This window comes from Egretta garzetta, unplaced genomic scaffold (assembly GCF_000687185.1).
Source record: "Egretta garzetta isolate BGI_Z169 unplaced genomic scaffold, ASM68718v1 scaffold57, whole genome shotgun sequence".
NCBI classification, from domain to species: Eukaryota; Metazoa; Chordata; class Aves; order Pelecaniformes; family Ardeidae; genus Egretta; species Egretta garzetta.
Genome location: NW_009260180.1, coordinates 1231713 through 1245897, shown reverse-complemented (window position 1 = coordinate 1245897; position 14185 = coordinate 1231713).

Below are 14185 nucleotides of genomic sequence, written 5' to 3'. Positions count from 1 at the left end.
AATGGAAACCTTCCCAGTGATTTCAGGTTTCTTTGGGTCCGACCCAGAGCAGCTGCAGAGGGCCAGCGGCACAGGGCTGCTCGCCTGAGCTGCTGACAAACACCCTGGAAATAAGGATGTTAAAAATTAAAAGACCTTAATGCTTGTATCAGTGTTTTATTTGGCCTGGTGGTGGTACATGTGGTTCCTGGTTAAAAAGTAACCCCTTCGCTATTTACACCGGGCTCAGTTTTGCAACAGGTGAAAGTAAATGTTACCTACCAAGGAGGGAGGCTAAGAAATCAGAAGAAAAATAGATGGACCATACAGTCCTGTGCAGCCTGCAAGCAGGATGCAAACCAGCTGGCAGGCTGCTGCATATTTATGAGAGCATCTCACACATCCTCACTCTTATTAGAGCATCCTACCTCACGCCTGTCATGCTTAATTAGCATTTTAACAGGTTCAGACACTTATTTACCAGGTCTCCACACTGTGCACCCCAGACTGGATGATTCAGACGTTGAGGGCTGGCGACTGGCAGGTATGTTGCCTGTCTAGCAGCATCCCACAGCAGCCTGAGAGCCCATTCCTTACCTGTTCCCCTGTGTTGCTAGAAATTGGGGTGAACTGGCTGGTTAGTCGCCGCTTCAGCCAGGCAAGATTCTTTTTTGTTCATCAGCCTTCAAGCCCCCTTGCAGCAATTCCCCTAAGCCAGCACAGCGCAGAGGGCTGGGCTATCCGTGCTAGCTGGGCCCACCGTGCAGTTTTCAGCATTCGGTGCAAAGCTGCAGAGGTACCAGGAATAGCATCTCTTGCTGCAACAAGGACCACTGCAGTTGTCCAGAACCCAAGCAATTCTAAAAAGTGATATAAACCAAGGAAGCATGTGTAAATGGGACCACTATTTAAATCAAGCGGAGGAATTAAAAGGTCAGCAGTGCACCAATACCAGCTGGGTTTAAAGGGCAGGTCTTACTACCCCAGCTTTCGTGCTGCACTGGCACAACCTGCGCAGCCCTACTCCCCTATTACCAGGCACAAGGGGATGTCTAGCCTTTGCTGTAAATGAAGTCATTAAGAGGACTACAACATCACTCTGGTTATGAATCACATCTGCTTACGAACATCACTTGAAGGAAAATTCTGGCTACATCAATCTGTTAGCAAGTGGGGAGTTTGGTGCTACCAGGCACTTCAAAACCTATGCACTGGTGATATTTTCCTGGAAAACTGGCCTGATTGCAGCACTCAGAGGTGTTGGAGCACATTGTGCAGTTCTGGAGCAGCTTTTGGCAGAGTGTGGAGGGGATATGTGCCACTTATTATAGACATAAGTCGGGTTTAAAGGGCAGGTCTTACTACCCCAGCTTTACATAAGTAATTCTGTAGGGATACACCCTATAAGTGCTCTCGTCATGGCTTTCTAGCATCTGAATTACTTTGGCAAATAATATATTTTTAGAACTACCCTCTGAGACATTGAAGGGGGAAATAAAAGCTCATGATGTGGTCCACTTGAGCAAGGGAAGTTGATTTCCTTTCAGGGAAGGACCATGTCTGAGTTCCAGATACTTGAGTCGAGGCTGATGTGTGTTGTCCACGTTTATCGCTGCTGCTTTGGACTTTGCTCAGTGTATGAAACCATGATCTGCAAAACGTGTTTGGAAGTTCAGCTAGCAGCCCCTTGTCTTCCTGCAGCAAGGAGCTGGGGGAGGCTGGATAATCTCCCTCCCCTGCATTTCTCAAGGCAACGGCTCAAAAGAATTTTTTCCTCTCTCTCTTTCAGGGAATGTACTACAGGGAGCTGCATTTTCTTCTTTCTCTGCACCATGTTCTAATTTGTAGGATGAGATTTGTGATAATTGAGTTCAGAGCTGAACACTGAGCCTTTTCCATATCCTCTGGGGTTTTCCTGGGAACAAGATGGATTGCCCAGTATGCTTCAGGCAAAAAATAATGAATGACTAAATAAATACATTAATAACAGCATGCCTCATTTTGCCTATCTTAGAGAGAGAGGAAGCTAATTCTTTAAGTATCAGGAATATGCTCATTATGCAAAAATGGCAGAGCAGATGCACATATTCATAATAAGTATATTAAAAATCTCAGCTTAGCTCCTAAAGGACAAGTGCAAGTGCAAAATTGGGTGCAATTATATTTATCTTCCCACCTATGGTGTGCTCTTACTTGAATATGTATTTGTTTGAGCTGGCTGTATCTAGAAGCACAGAGTTTCCTGAGACTGAAAAAGCAAATTATTGTGCCTATGATACTTCTTATCAGAGGCTGGATCCAAGGTCCCCTGAAGCCACTAAAAAGGCCCTTTTTGTGTTGGGCTGGCTTTGCATTCCGGCAAGGGCTGGTCTCTGGCACAGCCAGTGCTAAGTGTGTGTTAACAGCAAGACAAAAGAGCAGAGGACACAACTCAAGTGGAGCTGTTCATCATAACTATCATTGAATCAAACTAAAATGACAAACTGATAATTGGATGTCCTTGCAACGACCGCACAGAGCCAGAGCCCTGGGTAGGGTCCCTTTCATACACAGAAATAAATCAGACAAGAATCCTGCTGTGGGCAAAGAGATTAATCCTTGGCACGAGCATGAACAATAGTGAAAATAAGAGTTACTCAGGAGACCATCGGCCTGTGCCTGGTTGCTGTCATATGCTTGGTGCTTGTGAATGGAAGAAGCTGCTCTTTCCTACCCTTAAAGTAGCATTAAACACTATTGAGGTTCTACATGCCCAGGTTTCTTAAAAGACTGTGGTGGTGAAAACCTGCTTGGGCCTAAGGCAACTACTTCAATAGAGAATTTTAATGTTTTTCCTTCAGCAACAGACAAAATAGAGGCAGAGATGTAGGACTAAACCCAAGCAAGGACAGGAACATTGGGAAGAGACCTGGAGAATTGCCCCACCCAGGCGAAGAGGGGGGACAAAGTCTTCCACTGGAAATTCAGCAGCAGGAGTGTCCCACGATATAGTCAAAATTCTTTTTAATTAACAGTAAAAGTGGGAATTGTGTTCTCCTGAAATCCCAATCCCTGCCCCATCTGGGAAAGTGGAATTGTTTTTGAAAAACTAACCAAAGTGATTATGAAAAATAGCACTCCAAAGACCCAAATTTCAATGAATAGTAAGAAAAAGTTTTTCTTTCACAGGGCAAAAATTAACAAGAACAAGATGAAACTGCTGTCACCCCCTGAGTGCCTGGGCCCTTCCCAGCCCTGCCCCGCGTGACTGATGCCGGTCGCAGGCGGGTTTGCTCAGCCAAGGCACCGTGCACATAGCAAAGCATGGAGTTTGCATGGATTTTGTCTGGGGATTTTTCCCCCCCTTTAACCAACCCCATTACCCTGATTCCACTGGAGAAGGCAAAGCCTAAGGAGCAGCACATCCGTGTCCGGACGGAAGCAGAAAGCAGCAGGGTTTCCCACAGCCCCTTTCTCCTGTGGGCGTGCAGGGTGTAACCTCAGCCAAAGCTCTGCTCCTGCCCAGCTGGACTCTTCTCTTACAAACAACGACTCTGCCAGAGGAACGGAGCTGCTGCCTGCCTATTCCAGGGTGCTATGTAATATCTATCAGCTGAAAATCTGCTTTTCAAGCTTTGGTGAGCCAGGATTAATTGCAAACCGTTTGGCACTGCACATTCCCGCTTGGCCCCATTTTTTCAGACATATATTAGGTGTGATCTGAAGCCAGCACTTTTTCCATATTTCTTTTGCAGTACCAACAATAATTCTCTTACTTTTTTCCCCTCTCTCGCAAGCAAACAAGTTAATAACTACATTTGCACTTCGGTTATCCCTAAAATAAGTGCAACTCCATAATTTGAGAGTTGGGATATCTTTAATTTTATAACAAGCGTGGAGTTAACAGGTAAAAGCAGACAAACCAAATTTCAGCATTGTGAAGAGTGTAAAATTCAACATCTGTGGCTCTAATTTTATTTCTGAAATTAGTGTCAAAACCAGGGTGATGGGTACCAATAAGACTCCAGGGCAAGAATGCTCGTTAATTATATGAAGAGAAGAATCCCTGTTAAATTATTTCGGGGTTATCGTAAATATATCCAGAAATAACATAAGACGATGTCAGCTGCAATCATTAGCAGAGCAACCTGTGTGGAATAGGAAGAAAAAAACCCACTATGCTTCTGGGACTATTTTTATTCCTATAAGGAAGAGTTTTGCAAGTGCTTTCATCCTCTCCAGCATACAAGAGGAAAAGTTGTCTGCCTTCCAAGATTTAATGAGCAACACTTCTGAATACTGCTATGGACTTAGAGGCAGTTTAATGGATATGGTGCCAGTGGAAAGTCATCGTTGTCCAAACTGAAAGAAAATACGGCTTAAATAACAGAAAATCTAACGTTCAGGATTGTGACTGAGGAACACAAAAGCCGAGTCCTGTCACAGGACGATGAAGCTGACACAGAACTGCACCTTCAAGGCATTTAATTGGGTCTAGTTCTACCCCATAAGGCGTCTGGTGACTTGGGTCAAGCCCTAGGTACAGTTTCTGTTGGGTCTGCTGGGCCAAATCCTGATCCCTCTTGATTTGCACATCGGCATAAAAACAGATGGGATTTGTCAGAAGGGAGAGACCACAGTCACAGGCATCTGAAACAGGCTGCCATCCTTTACCCAAGGTGGAAGGGGGAGAGGAGAGTGCAGCTGAAAGCCAGTTTTCTAAAAGAAAATGAAGCAAGATATATTTCTTTTTGCCATCTATTCTTGATTTCCTTACTTAGACGGAAACAAAGGCAACAACACAAATAGAGAGTGTGACATTTAGCTGAACAAAAAGCAAGATGAACTAAACTGCTAATTATACCTCCTATATGAAGACGAAAGACATTTTCCAAAATAACTAAATATTGTACATTTATCCATAATTAAGATAGGGTATTGCCAGAGTGGAACACGAAGGTAAGAAGACAAAGAAAGACAGGGAGAGAGGGGTTTTTTATAGCTGGGTTTTTTTGAAGATTGTTAAAATTGCCACCAGAAATATGCTGAAAAAGACAAGTTTGTGGGCAGAAGCACCACAGAATGAGGAAGAAATGCCACAGGAAGGAAGAAGAGCAATTCTAGGAGTAAACAGCTACTTTTAGAAAATACCATCTGCCCTGAATACGAGTTTACCATATATTGTGACTCAAAAGGCTTTTTTCCACTGAATTCTCGCTTTGGCTTTGTTAAAAGTTGAAAACCTTAACCTGACTCAGTTAAGGTCACACCCCATGATTAATGTGCACCTTCATCTGGAGCCAACAGTTACCGGGTAGGAGAATGTCCAGTTCCAGAATTCATCTTGATTCCTCCTGTGATCTTACGACGTCACTGCATTTTTTTACCTCAGTTTGTCCACCTATGGAAACCTGCAGAACCTGCCTGCCTTGGGAAGCGCAGGGGTTAATCTGTTCGCCCTTGCTAATGCATGTGGAAGATAAAGCAGTAGGTAAACACCAGGAGTCATGCCACAGTAGATGCTAAAAATCTGGTATTGCTTAAAATCAAAGTTGGCAGGACATGGACAACAGGAGCAGAGGGGGTCCCCTCTGTATTTTTCATGGAAAAGAGCCTTGGATATCTAAAATGTGCAGAGAAATGAACTATTTTAGGTAACGGAAGGAAAAATACATTAATAAGCAGCTTTGCAAACCATTTATACTCAATCTTCTAATTCTCCACAAACACTGGAGGTGGAAAGTTGTCTTCTGAAATACATTATTCTCTGTCAAAGATTGTTTTCTTCAGGGCTTTCTGTGATATCAGTAGGAAATCAGAAAATGAGAGGGAAAACTATTAATAGATATAAACATCAATCAGGCTGGAAAGCAGGCCAAATGAACCTGATCCTTTGCGAGAAGGAGGTGGGCTTTCATCCCTACATCGTAGGCAACTCCCAAAGGATGAAGAAGTGAGCAGAGAAGGAAAAAAAGGCCAGATCCAATTGAGGATTGCACGGGAACAGGCTTAGGCAGAGACTGTCCCCAAATGGCCTTGTTAGGGAGAGAGGCTTTTTTCCTTAAATTTCCCCCAGAAGGATTTCCCTTTGGATAATAAAACTGTGATGAGGACAAAACCAAGCAGGAACACCCCACACAAAGTGTTGTCTTGGGTCCAACCAGCAACAGTTCCCCATCCCCTTCCAGATGCAACATAGGGGACTGTCACTCTTTCGTCCCTTTTGTACAAAGGAGTCCAAGCTGCTAATGCCCCTCTTCACCCACCCAAGCCAGCAGCAAGGAGGGATCAGGCTGCCTAAAGAGGGATATGCCATCTCAGAAGTCTTTCACAGTTTATTCCGAGTTAGTGCGGGTTTTAATAACACCCTTTGAGCATGATCGTGATGGGGGGGTGGAAATGCATCCATCTGCAGACAAAGAAAATGAGGATGAAAAAGCTGATTTTTGGCTAGCAAATAAAGCAGCAGGTGGTGATTCACAGTGTTCGAGGTAGCAGCAACCTTGTCTGGAGGTTGCTGAGTGGGGTGTAGCACATCTGGGACATGGGGCCTGACTGATTCCCCTTACTCTGGTTTCACTGTGCTGCAGCTCCAGTGCTTTCCATGAATTTTCCAGCTGATTTATCTAGCCACACATGAGATTACAATTTTTTTCTTCATTTCTCTATGTAGTCTCAGCTAGTCCTGCTTTGGAGCTCTGCTAGTGAGCAGCACTTTTACCCACAAGTGGCTCTCTGACTTGAAGAGCATTACCAGCGCAAAGAAAGCCCTCCTTACACTGAAGTACTGGATATTGCAACACAATCTTGCATTAAGCAAATGATTTGAGCATGCTGAGTTTTCCAACACCAGCTGGGAACACCCTTTATACTGGTGCTGTTTTGATGAGCTGGTGGCCACCAGTTTGGACATTCAAAGCCAGATGTCCATGGAAATTCTCCAGTTGCTTCCATTCAGCCACCCACTCTTACCTGCAGAACCAGAATATGAACACACAGCATCCACACCACTGCACAGACATGGACAGGGCCATGTAACACACACACACAGGGTTTATTAAGGTTTAAACACTGCTTATCCCCTCCTCCAATCCCCTGCACAGCAGAAGTGTAAAACCAGAACCTGCCACAACCTGCTTTTGAACGCCCGTGCACAGCACAAATTATATATTCCAGCATGGGTAGAAAGAGGGAGGAAAACTTCAAGGAGTCAGAGTGCTCTCAATTAGCAGTTATCTCCAGCAGCTTCTCTGATTAATGGCTGCATCTCATACTGTGCCTATATAATAGGTGCAGGGAAGGTGCTTTAAACATGCTTTCCTCCTAATTACTGTGGAGACTGAAACGGTGGGTATCTCTGGTTAGAGTAAACATCTTCTGCGTCCTTCCCCCAGCTCAGATCTGTGCAAGTGTCAATGCTGGACCTGGGCGAGCAGACCACATACAGGTGGGAGTGTAGCAAGTACCAGCTGGCTGGTGCCAGCAGGAGCCTGGACATGATGGAGTTGGGTAAATTTATGTGCTTCCATCAACACTCAGCGTCCTCACTTCTGCCCTGCACCAGAGTCTCTCTGCCTTCATGGGCCAGACCCCAGCTTTTTTGCAGCTGATCCTCAAGTTACAACAGCACTGATCTGTCATGCCAAGCACAAGCCCTCCCAGAGCCAGAAAGCTGCTACAGGTTGTCGTAACACATTAGTGCCTACAATGTCACACTTCAGACCCACCTTGTGCCTGAACTGTAGTCCCATTCACTATTCTGCCACAGACAGCGACTTTGGACAAATTAATTTATTGTGTCTTTGCAACAGATCTGAATCACAAATGCACACGCTTGTGTCTTGGCATAGCTTAGCTGCAGTGTGAACAGCCAAATTGCACAACTGGACCTAAACTCTTGTGACTTGATGTCTGCCCCAGCTTCTCAAGAGCTTGTGCACTTAGCTTCTGCCTGCAATGTGCTGTAAATCTTTCCCAGTGAGTTGTAGGAAAACCTTGTCTCTACTTCCAAGGGAATGCATTGGAAGAACATTGAAAACTTGGATGACTTCAGCCTGCATCCTTGCCCGGTGGGAGGAAAGCAAGCAGCCCAAGTGACTCTCTCTCAGCCCGCAGGAATCAGCAAGCCCAGGCTCAGCGCACCACCAAAGCTGAGCAAAGTGAGACCCTGTGGTGTGGGCAGGAGGAAGGGACTTGGAGTTGCCTTTTTGTTTGGTCTGCTGAGAAAATGGTTTGATACTCAGTGGACAATTTGCTCTGTGCCAAGTCTAGCTTAACTTCTATAGAGCTCTCTCTCATACCTATATAGCAACAGGTCTTTGGAGTTTGTTTAGGTATTAGGACACACTGGTGCGACTTTCAGGCCAGACCAATCTGTTGAGCTGGTTTCAGCAAAGTGGGGCTCTGGCATATCAGGGAGAGATGAGAATGACATTGCTCCTTCCTCTCCACCAAACAGCTTCTTTGCTTAGGGCATAAAGGTGCCAATAATAACAGTCACCAGCCAAGAATCTGGAGATCATTTCAGAAAAGTCGCTCTACCAGCACCAAACCCATGGCTATAATATGAACAGGAATGCAACAACATTTCCCAATCACAGCTGAAATGTATGAAAATTACAATCAGTTCACAGCTATCTGGGTGACCCTATTCTAAACCTTGCTTCCTTCTCCTCCTTTTCAGTAAGTTCACTTAATCGCACATTCACTGCAAAGTAAAGAAAGGTTTTAAAGTACATTTACCTTGTAAAAATATCAAATCTTCTTTAGAAATGAGCACTGGTGAATTATGAATGAAGGCATGCAGTGCTGAAAGTCCCTGCCTATACATTTTTAAATGTAGCCTTTCACTTCTGATAATACTTTTAAAAACCCACTGGACTAGAGCTTACAGTCTATTGCAAAACCCAGCCATATTCTTCGCCACCACGTCCCCTGATCTGAAGAAGTCCCAGCTGCTCCAGTCATGACATCTCCCCCACAATCTGGAGAAGAGGCCAGCAGGTCTGAGCACAGGTCACTTCAAAGGGCAGGAGAGGAAGAATTCATTGTAAATAGAAATTGTACACCAAGAAGAAAATGTAAAGATTAAAAAATTAAAAAAAAAAACAAAAAACACAAAAATTCATTCAGACAAATTTCCAGCACCAGAGCTCTTATTTTGATGCTTTGCTGGGCAGGATGGTTGCTGGTGTGGACGTGCCCAACCCCACTAAGGAACATGCTTGGGCAAGCAGTTTGTCCAGCTCCCCAGACCTGGGCACAGGCTCAGATTTGATGTCTCCATCCCCAGCAGTGGCACATTGACCTGCCAGGTGTTGGAGGGGACGTGTTACTTTGGAGAACACCATGAATTGCTGGAATGTGTGGGAAGGAACCCTTCAGCACCGTTTCTGAGCTCAGGTATGACGTTGTGCCAACACAGCTGTATCGCACCCGGGTGGCAGCTGGGCCAGGGCTGGTGCTGGATGTCCTCAAATACTCACAGATGCTGAAAGTCCTTAACAGTGTCCCAAGGTTCTCCTTTGCAAACATTGTTATTTTGTTCTGCAGGGTAAGAGACCTACCAAGCTTGAGATAAGAAACAACTAAATTCAAGTTACATGAACAAGGGGGAGAAAAAAACCCCCACAACCCAGCTTATCCTTTCCTCTCACACACTGTCTCTATCAATCTTTCTTCAGAGACAATTTTCCTTACTTCAGAGTTAAAGGCCAGGAGGGGAACTTAGACCTGATCTAAACCTCATCTTCCTTAGGTCAGTGTCTCACCAGGTATCCCTGGACTGAGCCCCGTCATTTTCTGACCAAAGAGTTGCCTGAAAGGCAACTACAGTTGATTTGAAGCCATGAGGAAACAGCAAAGTGACCTGCTTCCCTTGGTATCTTCTCCTGACACCCTCCATTTAACATGGGTGCCTCCAGTCTGAACGTGTTGCTTCTTTGCTATGTCCTTTTCACCACGTTCTACGTATCCTGCAGTCACATCCCCTTGCAACCTTGCCTTCAGCTAAGCTTTTTCAGTTTGGCAGCACCAATCTCTTCTGAGGTCCTATCAGCCCTGCCAAACCCTTCAACACATGAACAGCGTTGTCAGTGGTGGCACAGGTGCTTGGTCAGAAGCAAAACGACTTTTTCCTATGACCTACTCTCCAGCCCAGCCATCAGATCATATCTAGGCAATTACCAACTTGGTAAACCTAGGCCTTATCTAGAAAATCTGTTTTCTATTTGTTTAGCATTAGTTATAGTCCTGTCCATGTATTTTATCTTTGTAGGATTCACTGTCCACCTCTTGCATGACACGATGCCCCACCAACGGGAATGGCTGGCCCCATTCAAGCACTGACATAGCAGTAGCATCCTTATAGTCCTGGAACTTACCACATTCAAGCTACCCAAAAACGAATTCTCAGGGGCCAGAGACTTCCTTGGCCAATTCTTCTGGGATGCTTAGTGGCAAGAACAATTAAGTCTGATTTTTTCACTAGTAGATGATACCTAACATTTTCCTAGCTGGGTGGACCAGGAGGTACCAGCCAAGCTCGTGCAAGAAGACAGCTGCTTTCCAAGTACAGGAGGTATCTATTGGATACCTTTCCTTTTCCCATGGCTGTGGCAGCTTCGGTATCTCCACCTATACCAGGCCTGTGATGTTGCTAGGATATGTTTTTGCTTAAAAACAAGTCTCCTTTTTATTTTCCTTAACCCTTCTTGTCCTAGATTCTTGGATATATCTCTCTCCCTCACATTGATTTTCTGGGCCATGAGTTTTTGGATTTTAAGAATTGGCACATTTTTATTACCATTTTCTTTCCTTCTTGTTTTTTTTCAATCAGTTCTACTTGACAGTGATCAGCTTTGTGAAATATCTCCTTTGCAGCATGGCATATACACTACTGGTTTTGTTCACTAAAAATTTGCTGCCAGGAACCTGTGGTTCTGCGCTATAAATACCCCAAACCACTAAACCAGGTCTCTTTCTCAACTCTGTGATATTTCCCTGTCTGACCTCTGAAATGCTGTGCATTTCCTGACACAGACTGCTGGATTAAAAAAAAGAAAATTAAATAATAAAAAATCAAATAGAATGGTTTAGGTAAAAATATCTCAAGGTACAATACAGTATAGTGCACCAGGTTTTAGGAAATATGCATATACCATGTGGATCTGGCGCTCATCCCAACACTTAAGGGAATTAGCAGCAGTGCAGTGTTCCAGTTCCCAGTCATTGGCAATATGCCCTCCTGTAAATGCAATTAAAAAAAAAATCTCTGCCCAGAAAAAGGAGAGACCCCAATCAGAGCAAATGACAGCCTTTTCTCAAATTTTTTATCAGACTGCACCATCTAGAGGGCGGCAGCAGCATCACCCAGCCCCAGCTCCCAGCTGCTGCTGCAGGGGTACCAGTGCTGCATGGGTATTCCTCTGTCTCCCTGTAGAGCATCTGGGACCTTCCCCTCCAAGGGATTAAGGGGGATTTGGTCCCAAGCAGTGAACAGCAGCTGACCCTGAAGGAATATACAGCAAGGGAGCCTTGCTTTTGCTCAGCCTGGCATAGCCTGCGGTGTCCCCATAGTCAAACTCACATGAGCCCATTTGGGTCCCCCAGATAAGCACAGTGGGGCAAAGCTGGCAGAGAGCCCTGCCCTGCATGAGGCAGAGGGGAGCAGCAGCAGAGTGGGCTCTGCACTCCCTTGCTGCATCTCTGTCAGATCCCCATGCTTCAATGCTGTGGCCCTGGGACACAGCCAAACCCTTTCTGGGAACATTTTCTTGGTGACAACCTGCTCCCGCATTGCAATACTGCCAGTTTCTAAATGCACTTTGGCACCACAGCTTGAAGCCAAATTCCTGTCGACAGCCTTACTTAATGCAGGTCTTACTATGATTTCATTAGCTCCACTGGATTAGTTTCCTCAGAATGGACAGATAATTTCTTTCTTCTGAATATCAAGGATTTTCAGCAGTTCAGCCCCTTTGAATCACGTTAAATAACCCCTGAATTGATAATCACAAATAAGTGTCATGTTTTGCCTTCTGTAGGACCCGTGGATTGCGTTTCCCATTGCAGATGGAGGGGAAGAGGAGCTTCCTGATGTGAAGTTGCTGGATTGATCCCTGCAACCCCTCGTTCCCGTTCCAACACATCAACATTTCCCCTCCCATCATGGCACAGCTCACGCTGTTGGGCACCATTGCATGGGGGAAGCCAACGCCAGAGCAGGGCAATGGGATGAAAAAACTTTTCAGATGGGTACACTTACACAAAGGTGGTGTCCTTTCCTTTGACACCCCAAGGAAATTCAGATGTTTCCCAATCTACCCCTCATCTGGTAACAAGATATATTGACAAGCTGTGAGATGGAAGCATTTCTAAGACTCAGGCTGCTCAAACAGCTTTACATTGCTCTAAGGAAAACTAGGGACATCCCTCGAAATCTGTGAAGTGAACAGTTAATCTTTATTTGGAAGCAAAGGAGAGTAAGTCCTAAATTGCCCAAATCAGATATGAATGCATTGGGGTTGGAGCCAGGCAGCAAACTTCAGATCCAGGCTCCAGCAACCAAAAATAACCTTGGGAAACAATCTTCTAAACTCCAAGTTTTAATCAAGAACATGTCCATCCCCACACGTATTCCAGGGGAAGGAATCTAAATGAATCTCTGCCTCTTTGCTTGATGCTGTTCAACCCTGTACCAAACAAACATACATAAATAGTTGTGATGCCTTTTTTTAGAAGTTCTCCCCACAAAAGCTAGTAAGAGATATATAGGCCCTTAACCGCAAAAAGACTTGGGTGAATTCTGCATGCTCTACATCTAGAGTTATTGGGATCCAAGATTTCTATTGAGTTCCATTTCAAGATGCAATAAGAGCTCACGATTCAGACAGTGCTTCCCTGATCTTCTCATCCTGATCTTCTCATCCTGCTGTCTGATTTTTACTTATCAAATAAAATGAACCAAGAGAAGTGTTCTCTCCCGAGCTCGGTTATTGCAGAATAGCTCAGAAGTGCATTGCGTGACCTGTAAAACTCCCATGCTCTAGTTTTCTCAACTGCCAGCGCACAGGGAAGCACTGCCAGCAGATAGCTCTGCAGTGTGTGCCAGAATAGGATTCTCTGCTTATTTTAAGTGATAATTTGGCTGGTTTGCATCCTGCTTCCTAGAAATCATAATTCTGCCCCCATGTCCTCTTGTCAATACCAATGCCTCTCTCCACATCTGAGCAATTTTCGAGATTGTTTCTGTTTATAGGCTGCTTCTGCAGTATGAATTGCCTTTAGCAGCCTGGAGCTCGATGTCGGTAAAAGGCTGCTTCAAGTCTTTCCCAAGTATGCTGAGTAAATAACACCAAACGCCACCAAGCCCGGCAAAGTCAGCAAAGAGCCATACTTATTCTCCTGCTGTCAAACACTGCATTGGGGAAGGCAGCTCACAGTGCAGGGTTATTTCTACCACAGATCGCTGCTGCCCATTTTAGCACAGTGTCGTGATTTCACCCCAGCAGGCAACTCAGCCCCCCCCCCCAGTGGGATGGGGGAGAGAATCAGAAGAGTGAAAGCAAGGAAACTCATGGGTTGAGATAAAGATGGTTTAATAGGTAAAGAAAAAGTCACACACACAAGCAAAGCAAACCAAGGAATTCATTCCCTCCTCCACAATCCTATACTGGCTACTATGAAAAAAAATTAACTCTATCCCAGCCAAAATCAGCACACATAGGCACAGTGTTGTTTGGTTGGGATAAAAATAGGGACATGAAGCAAAATATCCAGGGCTGTCTTGCATTGCTGCTTCCTTTCGGATGAACACTGTGTGCTGGGCAGGGGCAGGACGTGTTTTGGAGGGTCAGCACATTCCTTGTTAGTCTCAGAGCATTTGAAATTCCTTTTTGTGATTGTGCCTATCTTTCTTCAAAATTGACTAATATTGATGGAAAAAACCCAAAACAAAGCAATTTGTCAAGGCTCCCAGGCAGCTATGAAGAAAGAAGAGTTGAAATCATCCCTGTGTCTCACCTCCACCCACTGATCACCCCTTTATGGACCAGTCTACAAATGGTAACACTGAAGTTCCTGCTTAACAACAGGAGCTGCAATTAAATCTAGACACATTCCTTGTTGTTTCCTGGGTCATGTCACGGCCTTTGTCACCACCCCCATAACTCCTCCGCCTCTGCTCCCGTTCACCCCAAGCAGCTGCCGCAGTGCCGGCTGGCCACAG